Source organism: Poecilia formosa, unplaced genomic scaffold (genome assembly GCF_000485575.1).
Source record: "Poecilia formosa unplaced genomic scaffold, Poecilia_formosa-5.1.2 Scaffold52, whole genome shotgun sequence".
NCBI lineage: Eukaryota > Metazoa > Chordata > Actinopteri > Cyprinodontiformes > Poeciliidae > Poecilia > Poecilia formosa.
The window spans coordinates 305,825-312,688 of NW_006799991.1; the positions used below are offsets into that span (position 1 = coordinate 305,825).

General features: G+C 36.4%; 1 protein-coding gene and 1 long non-coding RNA gene across 2 annotated transcripts in view; one reads left to right on the forward strand and one right to left on the reverse strand.

Moving 5' to 3' along the window:
* Window positions 1-6,864, reverse strand: part of agbl4 (AGBL carboxypeptidase 4) — a 303,338-nt gene that overhangs the window by 172,209 nt on the left and 124,265 nt on the right. The gene's annotated exons all lie outside the window — the stretch shown is intronic.
* On the forward strand, window positions 11-396 carry LOC107836330 (uncharacterized). The gene is made up of 2 exons (XR_001662211.1): window positions 11-61; window positions 98-396. It is a non-coding gene; the product is annotated as an uncharacterized LOC107836330 (long non-coding RNA).

Consider the following 6,864-nt stretch of genomic DNA (forward strand, 5'->3'; position numbering starts at 1 on the left):
GAGGTCTGTTCTGACTCTGAGGCAGGTCCTGACGCAGAGACAGGTCCTAACTCTGAGACAGGTCCTAACTCTGAGACAGGTCCTGACTCTGAGACAGGTCCTGACTCGGTGACAGGTCCTGACTCTGAGGCAGGTCCCGTTGCAGAGGTCTGTTCTGACTCTGAGGCAGGTCCTGACGCAGAGACAGGTCCTAACTCTGAGACAGGTCCTGACTCTGAGACAGGTCCTGACTCTGAGGCAGGACCTGACTCGGAGACCGGCCCTGACTCCTCCGAGTCAGTACCGACCTCTGAGTCGACCAAATTTAGAGGCTCAGCTATGCGTGGACTAAACACAACGTTTGGTCCACTCTTGGTGGGTTCTTGCCTCTCTTCTTCGTCTGAATCGTCTCCACAACACGTAGCCTTTTTGATGAGCCCCCATGCCTTTTGAAGAATGGTGTCTCTGAGATTGATTTTACGCGGTCGTGCCAGGGTTCTTCTAAAGCACTCAACAACCTTGTAAATCACAATTGGGTTGTCACTTTTGATCATTTAAAGATGATGGGTGCAGTAACGGTGTTTCACCAGTAGGTCGTGCATTGGGGACTCTAAGCTGCCTGTTGCTCTGCAGTTTCTCATAAACTGAGAGAAATTGGAGTAACACCAACTGCGTCTCCCGTACGAAGCTGAAGTTGGTTTCCAATTCCAGCTTCCAATAGCTAAAGGGTGATTCCACTTAATGTTTCACTACTTTCCGCATCTTTAATCAACTCTAGTTTAAAAACTACTACACCTAGAGACTTGAAACCTGGACAAGATTATTCTGCTCTAATAGCAGAATATTTATAACCATGCTTGGGATTTGTGAAAACTCAATAAAGTTCGATAATCACTATTTTTGGCACCTCTTTCATTACTCGAACTGCTCTAATTAAAAAACTACAAAACCTAGACTCTTCAAACCTGGACCAGATTATTCTCCTCTTCAAGCTGGATATTTAAAACCATGTTTGGGATTTGTGAAACTTTTTCCTGATTTGTGAAAACTCAATAAAGTTAGATTTTCACAATTTTTTGGCACCTATTTCATTACTAGAACTGCTCTAATTAAAAAACTACAAAACCTAGACTCTTCAAACCTGTACCAGATTATTCTCCTCTTCAAGTTGAATATTTAAAACCTGGTTTGTGATTTGTGAAACCTTTTCCTGATTTGTGAAAACTCAATAAAGTTCGATAATCACTATTTTTTGGCATCTGGATCACACTAAAACTGCTCTAATTAAAAAACTACAACACCTAGACTCTTCAAACCTGGACTAGATTATTCTGCTATAATAGCAGAATATTTATAACCATGTTTGTGATTCGTGAAACTTTTTTCTGATTTGTGAAACTTCAATAAAGGCTGATTTTGGACATTTTTTGGATATTGGTCACTCCAACTCCAAAACTACAACACCTAGACTCTTCAAACCTGGACTATATTGTTGTGCTCTAATAGCAGAATATTTTAATCCATGTTTGGAATTTGTGAAACCTTTATGTGATTTGTGAAACTTCACTAAAGATCAGATTACTATTCATATATGTTCCATGCAGTTTTTTGTTGTTGTTTGTTTTGTTTTTTCAAATTCAANGTCCAAATAAAAGAGTATAAATATTTCTTTAAGTGTTGCTCATAACGAGGCCCATAAATAGCTGACACAGTTGAAGCTTTCTTTGAACGGTGAGTGACCTGCGGGTCCCTACACAGCCTTGCCGTTCTCCCTTAATGAAGCAGATGAATAAATGATTTGAGGCATTGTCTGATCTCCCATCAGCATGTCTCCATGGGGCTACTAAAGACCCCAGGGGAGTGATTCTCCTGATCTCCCCCTTTATCCTTTAAAACACTTTTTTTTTTTTTTTGCAAATATTCCCTCTTCTGCTTTCTTCTTTGTGAAACATCCATCTCTCTCTTGCCACCCTCCACCTCTGCCTCCTTTCTCCACATCCCTGTTCCCTCACCATCTGTGATCTTAATCTCCTCTAAAACATCTTTTCCTTGACTGTGGGAGTTGGCAGATAGCGAAGGCCACCATCCAACTCTTACTGACTCATCTAGTCATAAACAACTGGTGGGCGTCGACATGCTGGTGGCCCTTTGGTTTCAGTTGCCTTTGTGACAGGTCTTTTTTTTTATGATCTCCATTGTTATTGTCCCAGTTATTGTTTTCCTTCCTCCTGCTTTCAGACAAGGGTAAAAGTGCAACTCTTTGAGTTCGGGAAATTTCACTCTCTAGGTCTGAAAACAAAGATGACAGTAATAAAAAGGAGAACCAATTGCTTTTTCATTTCATTGCCACTGGGAAATCAGGCAGACATAGTAATAAAGGGGCTATAATAATAAAGTTTAGGAAAAAGGACCTATGGCTTTCCATCCCCTAAGCAACCCACTAGCACTAGCCACTGTGGACTGTACAGTTGCTCAGGGTCATCCATATAACTGGAGTGAAGGTGAGAATGTGAAAAGAGAAGAATGGATAGTCTCAAGACACAGAACGGAGAAGTAGATCACTGCATTAAACCTCCTACTTTACTGATGCTCACAAATATAGACTATTTTATCATCCACTTTGTACAGATTTATAGGGAAGTCAAGATGAGACACTGATTTAGTGTTAGTCACAAACTGAGCTAAAACCAGATTGTCACAGTATGTCTTTGGTTTTTACATATCCTGCAGAAACTTCTTGCAATAGTTTCCTGAAATTTTCACCCATTCCTCATGAAACAAATGGGATAACTATCAGGTCTGTTTGATGCTTTAGGTTACTATGTTCACATAGCAGGCAAATGTGACCCAAGTCCAATTTATTTATTTATTTATTTTAAATATGCGACCCACATTTGACTTTTTCGTGACTGCAGTCAGGTCAAGGCTTGCAATTTTTTAATTTTTATGTTTTTTATTATTATTCTGATAGTGGAATAATTTTGGCTGAAATCAACTAATACCTTGTTTCACTGCAAATAAAGTCACTTCATCAATGTCTTCTGAAGTTGATTTCAGACCAAATCCTTTCACAGAGCCAGTCTCTGCTATGGCAAGTCGACTGTGTCTGTATGGCACTTTTGTGGTCGTAATAATAACTCAGAATGATTTCCAAGAACCGCAGTCAGCCAGTCAAACTCCAACACTTTCAAATTTATATACACAGATATTCAGAAGAGCAGGCAAATTGGGGTTGCGGGCACGTTGACGTGTGGCAGGAAGCACTTTACAAAACGAAGTCTCTTTCCACTGAGCCACACCCGCCCCCAACGATGGCTGGACATTCCCAGGGTGTTTATACTCGGACATAACTGTTTGAACAGCTTAACCCAATTCAGGCATCTGGAAACTGTTACCCAAGGGTGAACCAGACAAAAAAAAAGTATATTTTGCGAGTGTAAAAAATATGTTATACATTTTCGTTTTGTGTGTACCTGAATTCAGTTGTAGATAAATTGCAAGCAACTTGTCTGAACTAGGACACTTATTTTCCTGCCGAAGAAAATAATCCAGAAAATCAAACATTTAACAGAGGGTATATTACTTTAGTGCAGCTAGAGGATGTTGGATTGCTAGATCAGAAAAAAAATACCATGCAGAGAATCTCAGCTTCATTTGCAATGATGTAACTGTGTTGTGATGAAAAGAGAAAGCATTTCAGCATGATTTAGACATCTTTACTTCGGCTTATTATGTTTTGTTATGACAATCCCAAGTTAATTTCATTATGATGCATTGGAGGAGGGAAAAAAAAAACAAAAGAACAAAACACTGATGTGTGAAAATTAAAGCAGAGATCTGGCCACGGCACACATACATTTTATCTGTTTACTAGACAGAATGAAAAACATCATGCTAAATCTCCCTGGCTGAGTAACTCCCATCAAGAAGCTCTATGAATGTACAGTATTTCCCTACAACACTTGGTCATTTAAGAAACACAGCTACAGCTTCAGAGATCTGTCACTAATGAGGCTGTCAAAGTAGTCCAACAACACGAAGCTGAAGTTGGTTTCCAATTCCAGCTTCCAATAGCTAAAGGGCGATTCCACTTAATTTTTTTTAATCTGGTACAGGTTTGAAGTGTCTAGGAGTTACAGTTTTTTAATTAGAGCAGTTGTAGTAATGAAAGAGGTGACAAAAATGGTGAAAATCTAACTTTATTGAGTTTTCACTAATCAGATAAAAGTTTCACAAATCCTAAACATGGTTATAAATATTCTGGCATTAGAGCAGAATAATCTTGTCCAGGTTTCAAGTCTCTAGGTGTAGTAGTTTTTAAACTACAGTTGATTAAAGATGCGGAAAGTAGTGAAAAATTAAGTGGAATCGCCCTTTAGCTATTGGAAGCTGGAATTGGAAACCAACTTCAGCTTCATCTATAAGCTTCAATATAAAAGTAAAACCAAGACATGCAGGGTCATGTCTACAAAAAAATAAAATCTGGAAGTGATAATGAGTGCAATAAAAAAGTGAATTTTAGAACATGTCCGTGTGTGTATTTCAAATTGAAGCTATCCTTGGATGTTTTTTATCATCTTATGAATGTGGTTTGTCTAAATATCTGCATTGAAGTGTCTCTACTATAAAACTACCTGCACCTTGTAAATTCCAGACATAAAATAAAGTGATGTGTGTCTTAATTAGCCACTGAACCAACAGCTTACAAACATTTCACTGATTTATCTAAAACTTATGAGGCAGTCATGTATATAATTCACACCAAATCTACTGCCAACCACAGTTAGTCTGAGACAAAACTGGAACCTGGTGAAAAAAACAAGCTTCCAAATAGAATATCATAAACACAACAATCACTATAAAGATACCTTACATTTGCTTTCCATACTTGATCAAAATTAAATTTTTATTCATTGAATGTAAAACTTGCTACAGTTTTTTCTGATAATTCTTCTCAAGTAATAAATTAGGACATATGATTATAGAGGTCAAGGTAATATTACACATTCTAGAAATGCATGCAAACTCAGCATAAAAGAACAAAATCACCACAATCTAAATTGCAATAAAAGGATCCTAGCAGTGTCTGAACTGGTAACTTATTTACATATTATAAATAAATCATTTCACAAGTAAATCATTGGTTTACTGATGAAATAATTAACTAATATGTGGGGATTTATTGACCACAGCTTTATTTTTTATAATACTATCATTTTATTGACACTTACGTCACATGAAAGATATGAGTACCGTCTTTGTGCTGACAAGAAAACAACCTGCTGAATAATATTAATCAATCATTAATCTTTGTCTAGATTAACGTCAAGTTGTCAAAACAAAGACATTTTCAATAATGTCAACTTTGTATTAAAAGTGTCATGATTTACCAAATGACTCTTTATGACAACATTCATAAATATTTATGAAGACTTATTCATGTTCATGACAGGTGTTTATGACAGTGTCATGTCAGTCTTATTCACCCGCCTTCAAATAAAGTGTTACTGGCTGGGTTTATGTAGCATTTGATTTTTAACAAAATGTTTATGCCTGTATTTCATAAAAATAATGGTTGACTTTGGGCATTTATTTTGAAGTTTGTTGGTGCTGTTTACAACTGTGATTTCCATGTTCAAAAGCAATTTTTTTATGTTTCATCTTATAGTAATAACTGAAGAAAATTGTTTATTTGACTTCAAAGACTAGAGTCAAGACTGCTTTACATTTACTTCATACGTTGAAAATTTGCATAGTAAAATGCAATAAATTAGTTGTGATGTACAGAAGATAAACATTAGCAAACTCAAGAATATGTTGAGCTCTTAATATATAATAGTAAAGGTTAGTTATAAAAATTAGATGACATGTCAATTTATGGTCTTAAATTTCAAAATAAATTCTGCAAATTGATTGTAGAATGCTTTCATTTTTACATCACTTTCCATGAGCTACTTTCAAACTAAGTGTTTTGTGTTCTACAACTACATTTCCTGTGGACTTAGAATTAAATTTAGTTTCAAAATTATGTTAAGAATATATTAAATACATTAAACTTTAATATATTTTACACTATAATTAACTTATGGTATAGAATACAGACTTCAATGGTTTGGAGGACAAAAATATTTGGAAATGTCCGAGGTTTTTTAAAAAAGTTTGTTAATAAATCACAAAAGACAAAGTAAAAAGAGAGAGGATTTCAGTTTTGGCTTAACAAAATATTGGTAAATTTTACATAAAAACTGATAAATTATGGAAAATATTTTTGATGAAAATTCTGAAAAAATAAATAAATAAATAAATAAAAATAAAAAATGCTCCTGGTAATTCTCTGCCAGGATATTTTCAGTGTTTTATACAGAATTTCCGTCAGAAGTTTCCCGTAATTTACCAGTATTTTATTAAAATTTTTTCCATTAAAAAAAGGGGAAATGTCCTGGTAATTTTCTGCCAATACATTTTATCGTTTTTTATGGAATTTCAGCAGAATTCTTCCGTAATTTAACAGTTTTTTCCCCCGTAATTTAACATATACAAAATGTTCAATTATGGCCCACCACCACCAGGCGACATTTACCATATTCCCATATAGCCCTAATTATATAAATAAAATAGCATTTATAGGGGGATCGGGGGGATTAACGTATCTCCTTCGCCCCCCTCCTTCTACAGCCAGACCTCCTACCCCTTCTTGCAATATGCCGTCCATCTGCCCCAGATCCTGACTCAGAGACAGGTGCTGAATTGGCGACAGGTCCTGACTCGGAGACAGGTCTTGACTTGGCGGCAGGTCCTAACTCTGAGGCAGGTCCTGTCTCAAAGGTCTGTTCTGACTCTGAGGCAGGTCCTGTCTCAAAGGTCTGTTCTGACTCTGAGGCAGGT